We start from the raw sequence: 21,835 nt of genomic DNA, 5'->3' as shown, positions 1-21,835 counted from the left end.
CATTCCATTTTGGTTGGCTCCAGCATGTGTGATCCCTGTCGCTTCATTTAACTGTTAAGGATCTTGAGAAATTGAAATCTTCCTTCCCACTTGGAGAGGGGAAAGGACAAGGAGTTTTCCCATTCTTTTTAGTTGTTGCTAACATCTAAGTGAGGCTTCAAAAGCAGGAAGAAAGCTTTCAGTTCCTTAGGATCATTAAGCAGCTTAGGCAAATCATGGAGGAGGAGACAAGAGGGGAATTTTTGTTGGTGGTACTTAATGTGTTGATGGTAGTGTTCTTCCTTCCTTCCTTCCTTCCATGGGTGGCCAAGGATAGAAGGGATGATTGCAGTAGTCCTACAGCAAATGAGGCCAGAATGGGTGGCAAGAAAGAGCTCAGGCTCTGATTACCCTGGAGAACGGGGAAGGGAGCGATTGCAGCAGTGGGAGGGGGGGGGAACAAGAGGGTTCTTTCCCCTGTTGTTTAATTAATGGAACGAACCCAGTGCATCTGTCAGCAGCTCTACTTCCAGGCGAATTGTTCCATAAAGGGCCTCATTCATGAGTTGCCAGGAGATCTGTGACCTATTCTTGAATTCACACAAAAAATTAAAAGAAGAAACAACAACAACAGACTGGCTAATTTAGTGGCGTGTGGGGATGCAGCTGGTGCTACTGTTTGTGCTGGGCTGAGGGGGTGATTTCCTCTCTCACTCTGATTTATTCCCCCTCCCTTCTCCTTATATTGTATCCTATGAGATAATAACAAACAAGATGGGAGGGAGAAGCATGATTTCCCTGCTGCCTGTGTGCGAGATACGACTTTCCCTTTTTGATTTATTAAATAAAACACAATTGACTGGGATTTTACTGGAAAGAGAGAGGAATGGAGGCAGGTGTGTTCTTTTCTATTCCAGTGAGTGACGTGTATAAACAGAGATGTTTCAGGTACTGGAAGCTCCTGGATATTCAGCCAGACAACTACCTCTGTATAAGCTACGCTTTCCAGCACCAACTTTCTGATGGGAATGTATTCTCAAAGGCTTTCACAGCTGGCCCCGATTGTTGTTGTAGGTTTTTTGGGCTGTTTGGCCATGTTCTGAAGGTTTTTCTTCCCAACATTTCTCCAGTATCTGTGGCCGGCATCTTCAGAGGACTGGAGTAGGAGCTCTGTCCATGTTCTGTTGAGAGCATGGACAGAGCATGGACAGAGTTCTGACCCCAATCCTCTGAAGATGCCAGCCACAGAGACTGGCAAAATGTTAGGAAGAAAAACCTCAAGAATACAGCCAGACAGCCCGAAAAACCTACAACTTTCTGATGGGACTTTTCCAACTATACCTGGAAAGTGAAGCAGGGGTCTTGTTGCGGTTGTGCCACTGCCAAACTATAGGCCTTCCCATTTACTGATTTAAAACATTTGTGAACTGCCCACTTTTGAAAGAACTGGTGTGGAAAAGTGTCTTTCAAACAATTAATTGACAGATTAACTGACCTCCTTCATTAGATATCATGAATAAGTTGGGAAGGGAATAGAAGAAAGTGGGATATTGGCCTGACTTGCAGTGAAGTCAGGCCAATATTCCTTATGCTCTGCAAGTACTTGTGCCCAACAATGTTTCAGCCCAAAAGATTCTTCTGATAAATCATTTAGAACGCATGTTTTCAGTTCCTGGTTATTAAGCTGTACTGACCTATAGTTTTGGGGTTGATTACTTATCACTGTCCTCTTGAGATACATTGTAAGATTATTTTCATATTATGATGCTGGCAGAATGTAGGGTTAGGCAACAGACCCCAGTAGATACCAGCTGGCTCCTTGTGACTGATAGATCCGTTTATTTGTTCAATTTCTATGCCATCTTTCTTCCCAGAGAGCAGTGGTCCCCAACCTTTTTGACACCAGGGACTGGTTTAGTTGAAGACAATTTTCCCAAGGACCAGGGTGTGGGGGTACTTGTTATGCAGTAGGTTGTTGAAGGATAGCTTTGAGTCAAGCTCATTACATGTATCATACCGGGACAGATGAGTGGCAAGCAGAAGCAGGAGGTGAGCTGCAATTGAAGCTCCACCTCCTGTTAGATCAGCAGCGACATTAGAACCTAAGTAGGAGTGCGCTGACAGGAGGCGGAGCTTCACTCGCCACTCACCTCCTGCTCGCCAATCATCTGTCCCGGCGGGCCAGTCCTTCCAAGGCCATGGATCGGTACAGGTCTGTGGCCCAGGGGTTAGGGAACCCTGCCATAGAGGACTCAAGGGGGCTCACAGTCAGTTAAACCAATACAATAGGCATGATTAAAAGTACAGTAAAATATAACATTAAAAAACCAATTGAACCAAGACTGATATTAAATGCCACTATTTAAAAACAGTGAAAAACATATCCCGCTGAAATGAGTAAATCCAGCATTGACAAGATACAGCCACTTCTGAAATATAGTTGCATCGCTTATCTGATACAGTGCTGAACTACTAATTTTTTAACATTTCTTTAAAAAATTAAGAGATGTCAGTCCAATGGGTATGACCCGGAGGAAAATCATGCTGAATCGTCACATGATTCAGTGAAAACATCACCCTCAACGTGAGTGGCACTACTCCAAAAGGACTGATATAGGCAATCACACAAGCCGGACAAAACAGTGTGAGCAAAAATGCTACAAACCCCCCCCCACGAACCTACAAACTCTGCCAGCCAAACAAAATATACCAAATAATCATGGAAACAGATGGGATCTACTTGAGATTAGGTCTACATGTAGTTGACAGGGGAAAAAAACAAACATTAAAATTAACAGTGAGAACTCACTAACAGTGGGACAAAGCCCACCTAGTAGCACACTCTGTTGTGCTTTCCAGTTCAGTCATCCTTGGGAGCTTCACATGGTGCCACCCAGTCCTTCCTTTGCTAAGCTGGTATCTGGTTTTGGCATCTGGAACCTTCTTCTGGAAGCTACCCTGTGCTGTCCACTCTGGAACTGGACCCTTTCTCTGGTTGACTATGCCTACTGGATCTGAACCCTAGTTGTTGACATATCTTCTCAGCATCCCAATCCTGGTTTACTCAGGCCAAGCTCACCTGTCCCAGATACTTGGTTTGTTGATTATATCCTTGGGAACGTGAGTGCAGTAGCACCCCATTCGTGCTGCACTTGTATTCAACAACACCGGTGAGCTGTGCATATTCAATAATACTTGTGCACATATGATTCCTACACTACTTCTGTACTGGCTGCCACTTAATTACTGACCCAGGTTATCACTGTGATTATCTAGAAGGCCAGTATCAAAGGTTATGTAAAGGGATGCCTTCTCCCATACAGATGACCCTGGTCTTTAAGTTCCGAGGGGGAGGTTTTCCTTCCTGTACCATGGCTTCCTGATAAAAATAGGTCTTCTCCATGGCAGCACCACCAATACCGAATGATTTCCCCCTAGCATGGGTTGCTTCTGTTTACGACTGAAAATCATCTTGCCCCCACCCCCAAGATCTCTTCCTCCTTCTAGTGCTACTTGATGCCACTGATTATCTTAAATGATATGTGTTACTGTCTTACCACTCTTTGTACTGATTATATTTACTATTTTATGCCTTTGTTTAGTGAAATGTTTTCCCTCACTTAAATAAAGAAGTCTAAATGAAAAGGTCAGAGGAAAATTAAGTTTCCTTTTTTTTCCTGGACAAAATTAATTTGCTCCTATTTTGCATAGAGGCCTCTGAGACTCCATAGAGAAAGGAAGGCGCTGGGACTAAGCACAACAACTGTACGTGATGTTTCTGCTTTGTTCATAGACCTCCAACTCCTTCCAGCCCGTGAGCTCACCTCCTGTTAGAGCATATGAGTAAATTACTTTGTCTTGGGCAGTTTTAATACTACAAAACTAGAGATCCGGGGACGTTTTGCAGAGTAGGTTTCACAAGCAAGTTGATTTGGTCCTTGTCAGTTCATGTGGTTATTCTGCAGACTGTAAATAAAGAGAAGTCTGCTGCAATGACTTCTTGAGCAGTCCAGGCCCCTGCTTATCAGAAACGTTTTCACATGTAACTGTCCACTAGGAAAACATTTATCTATTTGAATATTTTTTCCTACTTCGGGGGAAATATAAACGTCATTTAATATAGTAATACATTCTACAAATGGCTGAAGGTCATGATTGACTGGAATGTCTATACGTTATCGGGGGGGAATGAACAAATTTGATCTATATGGGCCTCTTCATAGTGGCTGCCAGTTGCCGTCCAGATACAGTGGTGTCTCGCAAGACGATTGCTTCGCATCATGATGAATTCGCTTTACGATGAGGTTTTTGGAGCAATCTTGCACTTCGTTTAACGATGTTTCCTATGGGCGATTTTCACTTTACGATGTTAGGGACCTTGCCTCGCAAGACTGTTAAATTTTAGGTCCCTGTTTTTCGCTTTACGATGTTTTTGATAGCTTGGTATTGTTTTGCTATACGAGTATTTTAATGGTCTCTGTTTCGTTAGACAGCTGTCTTCGCTTAGGAACCGCGTTTCGCTTAATGATGTTTCCTATGGCAATTTTCGCTTTACGATGACAATCCGTTCCCATTGGAACGGATTATCAGGTTTTCAATGCATTTCAATGGGAAAATGTGTTTCGCAAGACGATGTTTTCACTTAACAGCGATTTTCGCGGAACGAATTAACATCGTCTTGCAAGGCACCACTGTACTGTTTCAGGAGCTCTTTCTAGCTGTAAAATAGCCCTCACACTGATCTGAATGCTGCCAAGTTCACATCTCTCCAACATGGTGCAAATGGAGGTAGTAAGTGCTGGGGAAAACTTTAATTCACCTATTCCATTGTCTTATTATTTCTCAACTTTCTTCTGTACTTGCTTGGTCAGTAAAAGCTGCAAACGTGCCCAGGCATGCCTGGTCAGAAATTTGCACGTTTCTCCCAACATTTTTCGAAATGGCTAACCAGAGGTTCTTGAAAATGCTGAATTAACTGACAATGTTTTTTTCCCTGTAAACTAACATAATAGCTTTAACAGTCATTTAACAAGGAGACAGCTGGAGAGCAGGTGGAGTAGGGACCAGTCAGCACGAAATTTGGCTGCTGTATGGCAGTGCCTTAAAGGCAGCAACAAAAAAAATAGGCCTTTAACATCAGGATTATTGGTGAGGCTGCAAACTGACAAGTGGAACTCTTCCGTCCGGGTGGTTCGTGACCTGGCCAACTCTGACCTTGCTTTTTGACTTTTCTACTGATCAATCTGCAGCCTTTTTCAGATCCAAAATGAGGGCATCCATGCTGATCTCGACTCCACCAGTTGTTTAGCTGCCTGGGGGAGGGCGGAACCACTGCTGCGCCCCCTCCATCGGCCGTCTTGGTCCAATTTGACCCTCTAACACCAGAGGAAGTGTCTAGGGAGCTGGTTGGCTGTCGACCTGCTACCTCTGTGCTCGACCCTTGCCCAGCTTGGCTAATAAAAGCTGCCAACATGGTTATGGTGGATTGGGCTGCAAACATTGTCCACTCTTTGCTGAGAGAGGGAGTTCTTCCCTCCCGTGTAAAAGAAACTACCATCCAATCCATTATCAAACGCCCACAGTTGGCAACAGATAATCTTAATAACCTTTGTCCAGTCACCAATATACCTTTTATGGGCAAGGTGATTGAACGAGTGGTGGCTAACCAGCTTCAGATATACCTGGAGGAGCAGGATTGCCTTGACCCATTCCAGTCCGGATTCAGGCCTCAAAAGGGTACTGAGATGACTCTGGTTGCACAATGACCTTTTAAGGGAGGCCAATAGGGGTCATTGTACCCTGCTGGTTTGCTTTGATCTCTCAGCTGCTTTTGATACTGTCAACCATGGTTTCCTTCTGGGCAGGCTCTTGGAGACTGGAATCAGGGGCATAGCATTAAGCTGGCTCCTTCCTTGAGGACTGTGTCCACAGAGTGTAGCTTGGGGATAAGTTGTTGGCCCCTTAGACCCCCAATTGTGGAGAGCTCCAGGGGTAGTCAATATCCCCAATGCTGTTTAATATCCATGTTAAGCTCTGCGGGGAGGTCACCAGGAGATTTGGAGTAAGGTGTCATCAGTATGCTGATGATGTGTAACTCTATCTTTCATTTACCACCTCTACAGTGGAAACCATCCAGACACTTGAGCGTCTGGCTTTGGTACTGGAATGGACTAGGGCAAGCAGACTCAAACTGAATCCAGACAAGAGTGAGATTTTGTGCCTGGGGAACCCCTCCAAAAGGCTGATGTGGGATCATTCCCTAGACTGAATAGTGTTGACCTCACACTTAGGGATCAAATTGGGCATTCTTCTGCAACCGTGTCTTTCCTGGGACTCCCAGATGACAGCTGTGTCCAAATCTGCTTTTAACTGGTTTAAGCTTATTGCCCAACTCTGCCCCTTCCTAGACGAGGGCTCCCTCAAGATGTTGGTGCAGGTACTGGTCCTCTCCCAGATTGACTACTGCAATGCTCTCTACATGGAGCGTACCCTGATTCGGAGACTATAGCGGGTCCAGAACATGGCATCCAGACTGGTGGCTGGTGTGAGCAAATTTTATCACATCACCCAGTGCTGTTCAGCCTCCACCGGTTACCCATTGTGTCCCAGATCAGGTTCAAGGTTTTCACACTCATGTATAAAGCCTTCCATGGTTTGGGACCATGTTACTTGTCAGAGTGTTTTCCCCCAATGTCATCTGCACATCCCACCAGATCTCCTCAGGCTAGGCTCCTCTGTATAGCCACCCCAAGAGAAACCTGAAAGTAATCTACTGTATCAGAGGTACAGCCTTCTTCGCGGTGGCACCACAGTTATGGAATCAACTCCCAGAGGAGCTACGCCTCTGATTTAGTATTTATGTTGTTTCTAGTGTTTATTGCTCTGTGTAACTTGTTTTGACTGTTTGTAAACCACCCAGAATAGTGCTTCAGCACTAATGGGGTGGTATATAAATGAAATTAAATGAAAGAAATACTTGTATACTAGTTTCAAAAGATTATGCACCATATCAAAACCCAAGCTTATATACTAAAAGGTTACCAGGGAGTTTTAAAGGGCTGGTGACAGCAGAAGCAGGTCACATTAAAAAATGCTGAGATCTCGTGGCAAGGAATGTCATATGCTTGGAACGGAAAAATAATTTAACATTTTTATAAAGGTGGAATTTGGAAAGCAGCTTACCCATAGTAGACAGCTTTAGTTAGAGGCTATGCTGGGGAAAATAATGCATCCATCTGTCACAGTTGGTCCTTCACATGGCAGTGCTCATTTACTTATGGTAACTCATGAAACCTCCACCAGTACCTAATCTGACCATATTAATTTCCTGCCCTAAGAGAGGCTGCACATTCTCTCAAGATCAGTTGGGCCTTTGCTGCAGCACCCTGTTTTTTGAGAGCACACTCCAAAGTCCTGTGAAAAATTGCTTTGTTCCCTATATGCACTTAGATGTATGTATTACATCCCATTGAGCTTAACGTGGTTTGCTTCTGAGCAGACATGTGTAGTAAGATTGCCCTCTCCATTATTGTTGTACGTGGTAATGGGGCGGGGGGGGGGGGAGAGGCTGGGGTATTTCCCAGGAGGAGACACAATGGAAATTCACAGTGTTAGGTGAATTGGCCTATACAACATCCTTATATAGGTGTCATAAAATAATGCTATTGATCTTGGAAGTTACTGCTGGGAGACTCTTCTAAGCAAGGGACATTTCAGCCTCACATGTCTAGACATACTCCTGTATTCTAGCTTACACTAAAAGCAACTCCAGTTCTGTAATTCTAGCATTTTTGACAAGAAAAAGTAAAGTCTGATATTATTACAGTATGTACTTTGACTTAGATCTTTCAAAATGTAGAAGATGCTTGAACATTTATCTATTTTTTTTCCAGTTTACATTTTAATTAGTGTAAGGTTTAGTTTGGCTTTGTTTTTTTAAAAAATATGAATATAGCTCACATACATGTATCTTCTCGTGGAGCAGAATACAGGAATCCTTTCTGCCCAGGTTTCTACAAGAGCTGAAAGAAAACAACCCTCCCCGCCCCCCGTGTCATAAAGGAAGACCCAATTTTGGTTCTCCTAATTTATGCTTTTAATGTTGAGGACCGAAAACTAAGTGTATGCTACAATGTGTCCTAAGTATATGTTTATCTAGGTTCAGTCACAAACAGTTTACCTTAGCTCAAAAGATACTCGGTTTCTTTTCAGTTTAATTCAATTTTTCATTGATGTCTATCTCTCTGTCTGTCTAAGTCAGTTTAGCTAATTTGTCCATCATCCATTCTACCATTCCCCATGGATCTCTGGCAACTGACCATAACTTCAGAATGAAGTAAATCACATTAAAATTGGGCTTCCCAAATACTACCAAAGCTATCCAGATACTATGATTATGCCAGTGTTGCTTTCTCTGGCTTGTTAAATGCTGCCAACTTAAAATGTGAAGGTGCTTTTGAGCTCACACTTTTATCTGTTTCTGGGGGATAATCAAGTGATGCTTTATTCTGGTATTAATTATTCCACTGCTGTGCTGTTTTCTTTTCTGCTGAAGTTAATTTATACTATATTCCTCCTCCATAAACAGAGAGATATAGTCACATATTACTTTGTTGATTGTTTTCTTGGAGCCACGGTTTCACTGTAAGAAAATTAAAATTCTAGCTTAATGTCTAACTTGGGGAGAAAAGAAAGGGCTTCCTCCTTTTTAGCTCATAATCCTTGAGGACTTTCCAAGTACAGAATTATCTAAAATAATTTATTGCCCTTGAATGGCAAACATCACCACCTCTTTATGAACGTCTCTGTGTGCTTCGTTCTACCTTGTTGTTTAATGTACAGTGTTGACAATCACATTTAGGTCTGTGTTCACACTCGGCAGAGCGTTGATAGGGGTTTGAACGTTCATGAAATTAATCCCCAATAGTTAACTTTTACTATCACACAAACAGAGAGAAAAGGTCAGAGATACAAAATTATCATGTTTGGAGATGTGTTTGTTCTCTCTGGGACAGAAACAGCAATTACTGACTCTCCCAAGCTGTGTTGTGACTCATGTCAAGCTGCAATTTACTGATTTTCCATAAATTATAATGCAACTCCAGCAAATCATGTGAATAGTGACTGGTACAATCCCTCACAACTTTGATGGGGTACCCTACATCCTTAGGGTTTTTATTGCTTTTGTGAAGACAAAATGTGCCAAAGCAGGGAGGACGTAGGATCTTTGTGCAGTAGAGGTTTATTTCTCGGTCCCAATGCATTTGTGTGATACACCCATTCAGTTTTGCACTGCAGGGGGGAATGCTTTGACTTGGGATCAGGGAGAGCTTCTCAGAAGAGCAGGAAGCCAGGAAGGATTTAAGCACCTTCTTGCTTGGCTAAGATTATAACCACTAAACTAAAAGTCAGCCCAACTGGACCCAGTGGGACTTATTATTGCTGGTTAGGTATCTTTAAGAGTGTGTAATATTTCCTGATGCTTAGGGCCAGAACAGAGCTTGAAGACACCAATGTTTTTGAGTACGGCTTCCTGAAAGGATGGCCAGCATAGCTTTTTCCAGCTTTTGGCCAAATTACACACATATAAATGCATGCATTTAAACCCCAATGGCAGTTACATAAAATAAAGGAAACTAGTGGAAGAAGAAATTTTCAGCTGAGTAATAACAGGAGAAGGAGGTGGGCATTTAAACTCCCCTGTAGCACTTAATTGTAAATTGCCATCTTGAAGACACACCACTCTCTAATAAAGCAGATTTGGAGAGAGAGGATAGTTTGAACAAAAGTGCTGCTGTCAACCAAAGGGGAAAAGACAGTATAAAAATGAACTAATAATTAATTAATTAAAGGGCTATCCAATCAGGGAGGAGGCACCTGCGCTGTATGTCTCTATACATCTAGGGCAATCCATAGCCGTGCTAGCAATTTTCCTGGCAGCTTTTCAACTGCATCTTCCTGTACGAAATGGATCCATCAGCCAAGGTGTCAGGGTAATGCCAAGTAAACACAACAAATACGCAACAGACAACACCCTTGTCTAAGACCATTGAAGCTCCGCCATAACAAAATACTGTTCATGTAAATTATTTTTTGTCTTAGCAAAGCTACCCATCAATGTCAGGTGGGAAGCTGGTTAAATGATGGCTAGTTGATGATACAATAAGATGGGCTCAAAACCAGACTATCTTCGTGGCTGTCCAAGGGAGGTTGTCCAAGGGAGGCTTCAAGTTAAGCTTCAAAGTCCAGGTTGTGCTATCTTCCACATTTTGATCAGTAAGTAACTTAGGTGAAGGGATGGCAAGAGTCCCTGTCAAATTTGCAGGTGACAGAAAGCTGGGAGGGAGATCTAGCCCATCAGAATGCAAAATAAAATAAAATAAAAATGACTGTGATAAAATGGAATTGTTTAAAAAACCAAAATGAAGTAAAATGAATCAAAGAAAAATGCTTTCCATTTAGGCAAAAATGTATCAGTAATGTATATCTTTGTTGGAATGTGCTATTAAGTTGCTTTCAGTTTATGCCTACTCTGTGAAATTATGTCCTCCAGAAAGTCCTGTCGTTGACAGTCCTGCTCAGGTCTTGAAGACAAAGGCCATGGCTTCCTTTATTGACTCAGTCCTTCTTATGACTGTTCTTCTTCTTTTCCTGCTGCCTTCCACTTGTCCTAGCATTATTGTCTTTTCCAGTGAGTCTTGTGTTCTCATGATATGTCCAAAGTATGACACCTTTAGTTCAGTAAGTTTTACTTCAAGAGAGAGTTCAGGTTTTATTTTAGCTAAAACACAATCATTTGCTCTGAAATATGCAAAGCTCTAATACCATATTTAGAATAAATTCAACTTTTTTTTCTGTCAGTTTTCTTCCTTGTGCAGCTTTTCAATCCTAATATACTAATTGAGAATACCGTAAATAAATAAATAAATAAATAAATAAATAAATAAATAAATAAATAAATAAATAAATAAATAAATAAATAATCTTGTCCCTGGTCTCCAGCAACACATCATTTTCTAGTTCTTTCATAGATATTTTTCCAAGTCTCAGTCTTCTAATTTCTTATCTCCAGTCATCACATTTATTGATAATTGAACCAAGGTAGAGGTAACGGTTAATCATTTTGATTTCTTAATTGACAGCAATGAAGTTTTGTAAATCTTCATAGTTTCTAAAAATAATTGTAATAATTAAAAAAATTTATCTTCCTAATGATCAAGTGTATTCTTCTTTTACCTTTCTTTAAACTGTAATTATTTCAATTTATGCTGATTTTCTTCCACTAATTTAGCTTCATCTGCATAGTTTAGTTATGTTTCTGCTACCAATTTTAATCTCTGCTTCAGCTGAATCTGTTGGAGTTTTTAACAACCTTGCATGGTGCCTGGAGAAGGTGTGGCTGGGAGGGACTTTTCTAAACTGGAATGTCAATCTTTCCAGCACTAACCAATTGTTCCTTCCTGTCTCTGAATTCAAAGAGAGCTCCACCTCTCTGCTCAGTGCATTTTCCCTCTTTAGAATCTGTTGAGGTTTGTTGCTGAAAGCAGTCATGTTTATCAGTTTGCTCTTTGGACTGTTCAATGGTAAGTAAATAAAATGTTTTTATTATTTTATTATTTCTCTTACAAATGTCTCAGAGTGAGTTATTGAGATTGTATGTGCTGGTTAAAGAGAAAAGAACTAATCTGGAGAACCTGAAGCTATTCTGCTCTGAGAATCCCTACACTTTTGCTGCAGAGCTAGAAGATTTTAGCCAAAAATTCAAAACTCAGCAATAGAAACTAGTCCAACATTCACTAGAAATAATATTCATTCTGCTTTCCCATATTTTCCTTAACATTAGCCTCTTCTTCAGAGTATAGTTTGCACAACCATTTGTTTTAGAATTACCTGTATTTATAGCTTTTCGTGAGCCTCTCTGTCAAAGTCCTCACTGGAATCCCTAAAGCACAAAGTAATTTCCTTCTGAAATTCTTTGGTATGCTCCAGAAGCAAACATATATGTAAAATATGATCTCTCGTGTCTATTCCTTTTCTGAATCTAGCTGAACTATTCCTTGCTCTATAGATGGAAAAAGTCTGTCTTGCAAAATAATGAATGTCACTTTGCTTGCATTGAAAGTTAATGCAATAGTCCTATGGTTGTTACAATCTTTGGTGTCTCCTTTCTTTGGGATACTGAACATTTCCAACCCATTGTTTTGTTGTTCATATTTGTTGGCATATTGTTGTTTGGCATTCAACATATTCAGTCTCTGCAGCTTGAAATTTTGGTATTCAATCTATTCTTGGTGATTTATATTTCCAGTTACTTTGAGAGCAGCTTTCATGTATACATAAATATGAACCAAGATCCAGCCAACTCAACAGGTGAAATTGGATGAGATGGATCTGTAGTTGGGAAGCTATCTGGTACTGGCCAAAATCCTGTTACTTGGCATAGTGAACCATTGCAGAGAAGGCTCATTGGATCAATGGAACTTTAGTAAGTTAATTTGCCTATAAGGTCCATTGATTCAAAGGAGCCTGCTCTATGATTTACTATGGTAAAGTGCAGTCACAGAGTAGGCCAATTGGAATCAATGTTACTTATGGAAGAACTGACTTGTTAAATCCCTATTGATTCAGTGCGCCTACTTCAGTGTGATTTACTACACTAAACAACAGGATTTTGGCCGATGAATCTGTGAATAAGACAAACAGCAAGTTGTGAAAAGAGCAAAACCACCATTCTAGCAACTATTTTTTTCTTGACCAATAGATGTGGCCAGGCTGGTTTTCTTGACAAGGACATTCATCCTGGGAGAGGTTACTTTTTCAGAGTCCTATGATGCTGTGCAGCTTTGGAGATCCAGGTCAACACGGCCACTGTCAGTTGCAGCAAAGTGGCCTTTCTGGCATGGAGGAGTGAAGGACCGAATAGGAGATCTTATTTCTAGTAGCAGTCCATGTTCTTAGTTTTACCAAGAACATCTCATGGTCAAGGTGAGGTAGCACCTCCCTATGAAATGCTGGGAGAAGGCACTTCATATTCCAGTACATGAGTCTCACCTCCGAGTTTGTTAAGTGACACAAAGTTGCTGCTGATTTGTGATCTTATGAATGTGTGACCTCCAAAATATCCTGTCCTCAACAGCCTTGTTCAGTGGTTGTAAACTCAAGTCTGTAGATTCCTTTATGGAATCAGTCAATTTCATATTTGGTCTTCCTTTTTCCTATTGCCTTCAACTTTTCCTAGCTTTATTGTCCCCTCCAGTGAGTCTTGCCTTCTCAAGATGTGCCCAGAGTAGGACCTCCTCAGTTTTGTTATTTTTACTGAGACAGTTCAGACTCACTTTGATCTAAGACCCACTTGTTTGTCTTTCTGATGATCCAGGTTATGGGCAAAGCTCTCTTCCAGCTCTGGTGGATATGTGCAGACAGTCCTCAGAAAGAATCGTGGGGCCTGGAGAATCCAGGAAGAGTGTCCTAAAGGAAGCTATTCTCCAGACCACACATGGGACAAAAGTAACTGTTTCTTAGGAACTGCATAGAGTAGTTTCAGTGTCAGGAGACTAAACTAACAATAACAGATTGGTTTACTGGGATGTTGCTCTTACCTAAGCAAGATAAACCACCACACCAGCACAGTTATTCTCAGAAAATGACCAACTTTTGGAAATGTCCTCAAACTCAGCAATGAAAGTGACACTATTTTTCCAGGCAGTGCTGGTTGTGGAAATAGATGTCCTTGGTTATATCAACTCAGCTAGCAAATATTTCTCTGATGATGGATGAACTTGTAGACTGTTTTCATAGAATGAATATCTGGAAACTATGCTTCAATGAATTAGTGCTTTCTTTAAGAAAGAAGAAAGAGGGGACTTGACCATGTGTGTGTATTGGGGGTAGAGGAGAAAATATGGTTTAATGAATGGCAGAGCAGACGGTTTGAACCAATATGGTTCCCGGTTCCAGTGCTGTTGTGTCAATTTGAAAGGATCTGAACAGCATTTGATTGGAGGGCCTGGCTAAGAGGCTGACTTAGGAAAAGCTTCCCAAGTTCAGATCCACATCCTCTGGTTTTGGCTGAACCTTGGTTCAATTTGTGTGTGGATTCCTTCATTACAATGAATAATGTGTATACTTTTCAAAGCCTATTATGGCAGATTTTCTCTGTCATGCTTTCTCAGGTGCCCTTATTTCCTTTACTTAGGGAGGCTGTAGTCATTTGGAAATGTAAAATCAGTAAGATTTACTTCTGCATGCATACATCTTGAGGAGGCAAAACTAAAACTTCGCCCCACCCCAAAACAGTACTTTCTGCCAATCCAGCCATCTCCCCTGAACCATCAAACCCGTCTGGTGGGCTCACCAGAGGCACCCCTATCACCCCCCCCCCTTTTCTAAGAAGCTCAATTTCCCACTTGCCAGTAGCAGATTTAAAAAAAAAAAAAAAAAACAGAAACGGGGAGGGACCTCTTCTGTCAGAGCCTATGTAGATTAACCTTTCAATTAGCTGTTATCAAGTCCTGTGTTTTAGAACCAGTCCTTGCGATCTGCGGCCATTTAGCTTCAAGAAAGGTTTGAAGATTGTAATTTTTTTTAAATTAAATTTTCCACTAGGTAGATTGGCGGCGGGAGGAGAGGAGGGAAATTAATAATATTAATTCTCCCCTCCGGTGCATGTGTGTTTGAGAGTGTACCCCCTTCTGACCCCCCCCCGTCTGAAGGTATTGTGTTTGTATGTTTCTGAATGCCTCAGTGGGGCTCCCCCCCCGTTTGCTCTCTTTTTTTGGTGGGGGTGAAGGTGGGGAGGGGGGCAAGAAGAGGAGCCTCGCAAATCAAGAGGAAGGATCCAAAAGGTATTGATTTTCCCCCCTAATATCGCTACCTTTGATTTTTTTTTTTTTGAGGGGGGGAATGGAAAAAAAAAACCCCATTGATGCCAAACCTCAAATCCGCTGGATTTTGGGATTTCCCAGCCCCCCCCGCCCCACACTCCCCGTTGCCTCGCATGTCACTCCTGGCTGGATTGCCGGCTCCGTGTATTTGGGGAAAGGGGGGATGGTGGAGGGGAAAAGGCTCGCGACTGTTGTGCTCTTGGCTCGGGTTGCTGCGGCCAGGAGGAGGAAGCAGCCAGAGGGGAGCTGGCGGCGGCGGCGGCGGCGGCGATCGCCTGTTTTGCTGGAGCAGGAGCGGCCACGACAACATTCCGCAGGAACCGCTTCTGCAGAAGCATCTGCCAGCGGAGGAAAGGCGAGAGGAGGTCAATTTGCAAGCTCAAGCAAGGGAGGGGGGGGGAGAGCAAAGAGCCTGCAGCGCTGAGGTTAGAGTTGCGGGAGTGCGTGCGGGCGAGCGAGCGAGGGATGGATGGATGGATGGATGGTGTTTGCCTCTGGATGACAAGGCTGCAATGTATACACCCTCTTCTCCGGGTTCTCTGTGTAACGGGTCTTGTTGTGGCCCGTTAGCGGACTTTTTCCTTTTTTTGCCGATGCCGGAGGCCCACTGCACGTGTTTACAAACGCTTCGGCTCGGACCCACGCGTTGCATTGCAGGGGCCCTTGGCATTTTGAAGCTGGCGCGCCCCCCCATCCCATCCCCACCGTGGAGTGAAATGAGAAGTGGAAGAAGTAGCAGCGACAGCCGGCTTGGGTAGGAGGGCGACCGGGCCGTGTGTGTGAGAGAGTGTGTGTGTGGTGCATCGTTTCTTTCTGGTGCGTGTGTGTTGCATACTCCCACCCCGTGGTCTTCTGGCTGTAATTGTTTTTCTGCAGGAAACGGGCGGGTTAGGCGAGCCCCATGTGCATTGTATATACAGTAGCTGGGCGAGTTTGCGTGTACGCATCTGAGCAGCCCACGATGTGCGGCTGGGAATCACTGCCCTCCTATATCGCGGCGCAGGGCTTGCTGCTCCTGCGCCTGCTGCTGCTTTGCCAGGCAACTGAGGGAGGAGGGTTTATGAGTCATGATGAGAGCATGTTTATTTCAAACCTTGCCCGACCGGATGGTTCGCGAAAGGCTCGCGGCACGTGGCGTGAAACTGAAATACTTAAGTGGTGCTTATTAGTGTGTGTCGCGCGCCCCTCCGCTCCAGGCACGCTTCGAAGCGCCCCTCCTCCCTTTCGCGGCGGGTGCTTTGCCAGCTAACAAACTTCAGCGGCGGGAGAAAGGTTAAATGGAAAGAGAAAAGGAGTTGGTAATAAGGTTTGATGGATGGCTCCGGCGGCCTATAAAAACGCTCAATTTGCACTCCTCCATTGCATCGTTTTTCTATTTGTAATTGCCTACCAATGAATATCGAGGACAGTCACTCCTGGCCACGGGGAGGGCCCCGCAAGGCGCATTTTTCCCTACAGGGGAGGAAAGCGGGGGGGGGGGGGCGTGATTGACACCGCTCACCCTCCAATGATCGGGCCCAGCGGGCTCGCTGGGAAAGGAGGTGGCAAGATAATGAAGGCGATGGGCTGGGCGCCGTTGCCAGAGTGAGCGCAGCTGTCTAACTGGTGGGCGGGGCTTCGCTCAACGGCACAACAAGGGGGAGGGTAGGTGGGGAGCAAGGTTTTTAATGAGCCTACGTTGGGCTGTCATCAAGTGTCATGTCGGATGCGCTGTGACTGGGAGAGGGCGAAACAAAATGGCGGCGGCTTAAAAGGCAAAAAACGGCGTCCGAAGAAGAAAAGAGGAGGAGGAGGGAGAGCGCGGGTCGAGCGAGAGAGAAAGAAAGAAAAGTTCGGCGGCGAAGGCGCCAGCAGGGGGCGCAGCTGCGGCAGCCCCGGGCGGTTGGCTCCGCCTCTTTTGTCGATCGCCCTCCGCCTCCCGCCGGCTGGCGCGGGTGGGTCGCGAGTGCCCCCCGCCGGCTGAGGTGAGGCGCCGGGGCCCGACCCCGAGACCCTCCCCGGCCCTTCGTGGCCCATGTTCCCCTGGGGAGGGCGTACGTACAGGGTCAGGGTCGGGGCCAATAGTGGAGGCGTAAAGGGAGGCCGTCGCGTGTTTAAAGCGGTCGAAGGGTAGGAAAGGTAAACAGTCACCTCAGGGCCACTTGAGGGGGGGCGGCGGCGGGGGCAGCTTGAAGGGTGCGCGGCCGGCTTGACAGTCGCACCAGGGCAGGCTCTATTTCTTGAGTGGGCAGCTGGACAGAAGGACTTTTCCCGTAGATCTGGACCAGAAGGGAAGAAGAACGTGGCTTGCTTTAGATTGCCACCCGAAGGAAGAGAGAAAGTGGCTCTGTGGATTTGAAGCTAAAAGTTTAGGGCATTTAAAATGTAATAAGGCTTCCTGGACCCCACTGTGCTTCTGTCTAGAGTGACGTCTTCCCTCAATTTCATCAAACCCTAAGTTGTTTTTTCCCACCTCTCTTTCCTCTGTTTCTTTTTGGCCCTGATGAGGCTTCGGTGGTGGGCATGGCAGATGGCTGCTGTTGGCATATTTTTATTTCACCCGGAGACAGATTTGGCTTATGTACCTATTGTCTTGGTCTTATCTAAAGCCACTGTGATATTGTGGGATAGAGGGTTAGACCTAGGACTCAGGAAACATGGGTTCAAATCTTCTCTTGGCCATGGAAATTCACCGTGGAATGGCAGTGTTAAAACCATTCCTTGAATATCCCACTATCTTAAGTTGTGTGGAACCTAACCACAAAAAAACAATAAATTTGTGTGTGTGTGTGGTGTTTTATAAAGTTTTGCAGCCAGAATCTTGCTCAAGGGACTTTTTTGTCTGAAACCGATGTGAAAGGAGGTTGTATGGAGGCATTGGAGTGGAAAGGATGGATGTGGCAAAATGTTTCGGTGCCTGGTGATGTAAACAAGAAGACAGGTCCTTGCCCTAGCATGTGTAGAATGTAAAATTTGACTTGGTGGGTTTTAAGGAGGATCTGGGAAAGGGATATGGCTGTGGAGATGCCTTGATATATATTTTTGTTAAACTTATGAATGATACCCTTTCTCCTCAAAACTACTGGGTTATTTTGCCCAGCTGCTCCCTCAGGTGGATTTGTTGTTGTTTGCTTGTTTCTTTATTGCAGCATTTTTCAAGAAGTTTGAGGTAATGCATGCAGGTTTTTCTAAATCTTTATTTTTCTGTCATTTCGTGAAATTAAGCTAAGGGGTGATAACTGGCCCAACTGGTTGAAAAGACCTGTCAAATAACTACTGTTTGAAAACTGGCCATAGTTGTCCCCAGTCTATCTTCCAAGTGGAAGAATGTTACACAGCTGGGGTGCTGCCACATAGAAGAAGGATCTTACTAAGAGGCCCAGAAATCTGGACTTTCTGAGATGATTTGTGAATGGGGTCTTCCCAGTAGATCTTGCTTCATTTGTAGAATGTTACAGGGAGAAGCATTCATTTTGATAATCAGCTCCAAATCCATTTAGGACTTTATTTGTCAACAGCTGTGCATTAATTTGTCCTTGACTGCACTGAAAAGTGAGCAGTCAGTGTAGTTCATCAAAGAATTGTCTTGCTTAGCTCAACCTTAACTCAAGCCTTTTGTACAAATTTCAATTTTTAGACCTTTTTCAAAGGCAGCCCCACAGTGTGTGCATTTTGGTAGTCTAACTAGAAGGTTTATAAGATGTGGGTTATTGTGACCAGACTTTCTCTGTCCTAGGGCAATCTGAAGGTGGGGGGAAAATCCACTTGACTTTATATTGCTTGGCTGATTGGTGACTGGATGGAATCTGCACATCATTTAATTTCAGTTTGATTGCAGACTATTTTATAATCCTCCCCAAAATGTATGTATAGATTGGCTCCAAAAGGAAGCATTGTGTGATACATGAGCATTATACTTGTTTGCATGTGTAGATTGTAACTTGATACGCAAATATGGCAAAAGCCTTTGTCAGCGTTGTGCTAAGGACTGTTGGAATGTTTTAACTATAAAATATATGTTACACTTTACCCAAGAGATGGAAACTTCATGATAATATTTTTGGGCAAAGCATCCAGTTAAAGTTACTGGATGCTTTGCCCAAAGTTATGTAATGTTTACATAAATATTTGGCCCAGCTTTTTGATTTCATTTATCACTGGGTGCAACAGTTATGAAATGGCAAGTGTATAAGAGTAGACCTTTGGTCTTGATGGGATAGAAATCCAATAAATAAATAAATATGTGTGAACTAATCCTTTTCTATGATTCATAACCTGGGCTAATAGGCTGATCACTTGTCTAGTTGTAAAGATCATACATGTGTGGTGGAGGTACTCTGTATCTCAAAATAATGACCTCTGTTTGTCTTGCATACGGTAGCATGATAACATGATTTCCCTCCCTTCCATTTCTGAAGGAAAAGGGTATGTAAAAGTTAGGTTCATGTATGGGTAACCACTAACAACAAGGAATTTCCATGTAGAGCTACAGGTATTGAGGATCAAAGTTTGGAAATAACCCATTTAAATGAAAATTATTATTAAAGTAATAAATTGAGCTACCTATTTAATTGAATAACCAAAATCCAGTTGCTTAGTGCAGTAAAACATATGAATAGGTCCTTTAAGTCAATGGGAATTTGGTGAGTCAGCTCCTCTGTAAGTTCCATAGATTGAATTTATTTTATTTATTTATTTATTTGATTTATATCCCGCCCATCGGTCTGGTCGACCACTCTGGGCGGCTTCCAATAAAGGTGTATACGATAAAACATAAGAATTTTACAAACAGTCCATAACACATAGAATAATAATACAAATAATAAATGAAAGAAAAAATAAATAAAGAATTAAATATTGACAGGAGGGAAGGCCTGAACATACAACCATGTTTTTAGTTGACTCTTAAAAGTGCCCAGCGTAGGGGCCGTACGAATAATCGGAGGAAGGTTATTCCAGAGGCTAGGAGCCACCACCGAGAAGGCCCGGTTTCGTGTCCTTTCCTTCCGGGCCTCCCTCGGTGTTAGGCTCCTCAGCCTCACCTCCTGGCTTTTGCGGGTGATCTGAGTAGATCTAGGTGGGAGCAGGCGTTCCGCCAAGTATCGGGGTCCTAAACTGTTTAGGGCCTTATATGTAAGCATTAACACTTTGAAGTCAGTGTGGAAACGGATGGGCAGCCAGTGCAGCATGGCCAGAGTAGGAGAGATGTTGGTATTTTCTCACTCCAGTAAGGAGTCTGGCCACCTCATTCTGCATCACCTGAAGTTTCTGCATCAGCTTCAAAGGGAGCCCCACGTAGAGCGCGTTACAGTAGTCTAATCTAGAGAATACGAGCGCATGTACTAAGGTAGTGAGCGCCTCCGTGTCTGGGTAAGGTCGCAGCCGGGCAATCTGCCAAAGGTGGAAAAAGGTGGTGCGGACTACCGACACCACCTGTGTTTCCATGGTGAGCGTCGGGTCCAGGTGTACCCCTAGGCTGCGGACCCCACCAATACCCAACTCAGAGAGCCTCCCCAGGAGGATACCATGGTCAGCGGTATTGAAGGCTGCCGAGATGTCGAAGAGGACCAACAAAGATATTTTACCCCCGTCAGCCTCCCTCAACAAGTCATCGTACAGGGCGACCAATGCCGTCTCTGTACCGTGGCACGGCCTGAAGCCTGACTGAAATGGATCCAGGGCATCTTTTTCATCCAGATGTGCCTGAAGCTGGTCAGCCACCACCCTCTCGACTACTTTGCTCATGAAAGAAACATTGAAAGAGACATTGGCGACGGGCCTATAATTGCCAATTTCATCCGCCGCCAAATTAGGTTTCTTTCTTATGGGCCTAATGAGTGTCTCCTTGAGGGCAGAGGGAAACCTGCCCTCAAGGAAAGACCCATTTATTATTGCAGTGGCCCATTCTGTTGTTATCGGCTTCCCTGTGTAGTCTAACATAATGACTGCTGGTGTTGTCCAGTATTTCTGTCTTTTGAAATAGGTTTTCATGTCCAGCTTGTTTCAGGGCATGTTCAGCTACTGCCGATTTTTGCAGTTGTTTTAGTCTGCCGTGTCTTTCATGTTCTTTGATTCTGTTGTGAATGCTGTGTTTTGTGGTCCCAATATATACTTGAAATGTGTATGCTGTACCTACAACTTACTTTAACATAGTAAGTCATAATTAGAGTAGCCCACTTGACTCAGTGGAACTTAGTGATTCACTAAATCCTCATTGATTAAATGGACCTACTCTAGTGTGATTTATTAGGCGTAAACAACAGGGTTTTGGCCACTGCTTCAAAATACCTGTCTTCCAGAACTATATACCGAATAACACTACCTTGGCCCTATAAAAGTAAATACATTTTGTTTCCTGTAATACAGAGAAGCTAAAAATGAGCATTGTCAGGAGCCTTTGGCACTTATCTCAACTTTTGGGTGTTATAGTTGACAATAATCAAGAGTCCAGAAGTTGAGAACCATTGCAAATTGGCCAGTCTGAGTTATGCTTCTAAAGTGTAGCACTGTAAAGTCTCACTGAAAGTATGTATAGGGTTAGTATAGTAAAACTTGTCTTCATAGATTTTGCAACATCATCTATGGCTGCTGCTGAGATTGTAGCAGGCATTTCCTATTGCACTCACATAAGTTCAAAAGTACTAGCCGCAGCTTAAAAAAACCTCTTGCTTTGGTCTCTTATGGATAGTGTTAGAAAAGCAATGTTATTGGAGGGTAACTGAAACCCAGCAACTTCTGTATGAGGTAAAGCTGGGATGATTTGCATGGCCTTTCCTTTCTAGATCAAGTAAGATCCAGGCTGTCACTGAAGGCTCTAATGAACTGGCTGTGTAGTGGTTGGTTGTAAAACGGCTTAAATAAAATAAAGATGAGTTAAAATGACTAATGAATGTAGGGGAAAAGCTTTAAAGCAAACCAAAGTATGTGATATCTCTTTTTCTTATAGCAGAAGCAGTGCTGTTGAACTGGCCAGAAATAACTGGATTTAGAATGTA

The 21,835-nt window shown here is 43.4% G+C and overlaps 1 protein-coding gene across 10 annotated transcripts in view; it reads left to right on the top strand.

The window, feature by feature from the left end:
* Positions 1-21,835, top strand: part of KAT6B (lysine acetyltransferase 6B) — a 168,206-nt gene that overhangs the window by 2,370 nt on the left and 144,001 nt on the right. For 2 of the 10 annotated variants that reach the window (XM_078391095.1, XM_020796142.3), the window contains exon 1: positions 14,409-14,541. The exons of 1 other annotated variant lie outside the window; for it this stretch is intronic. The gene's annotated coding sequence lies outside the window, so the exon portion shown is untranslated. 7 more of the 10 variants (XM_078391096.1, XM_020796145.3, XM_020796143.3 and 4 more) reach the window with 7 other exon arrangements.

The sequence above is a fragment of the Pogona vitticeps genome, chromosome 3, assembly GCF_051106095.1.
Source record: "Pogona vitticeps strain Pit_001003342236 chromosome 3, PviZW2.1, whole genome shotgun sequence".
In the NCBI taxonomy this organism is placed as follows: domain Eukaryota; kingdom Metazoa; phylum Chordata; class Lepidosauria; order Squamata; family Agamidae; genus Pogona; species Pogona vitticeps.
This window is presented reverse-complemented; position numbering and strand designations above follow the sequence as displayed.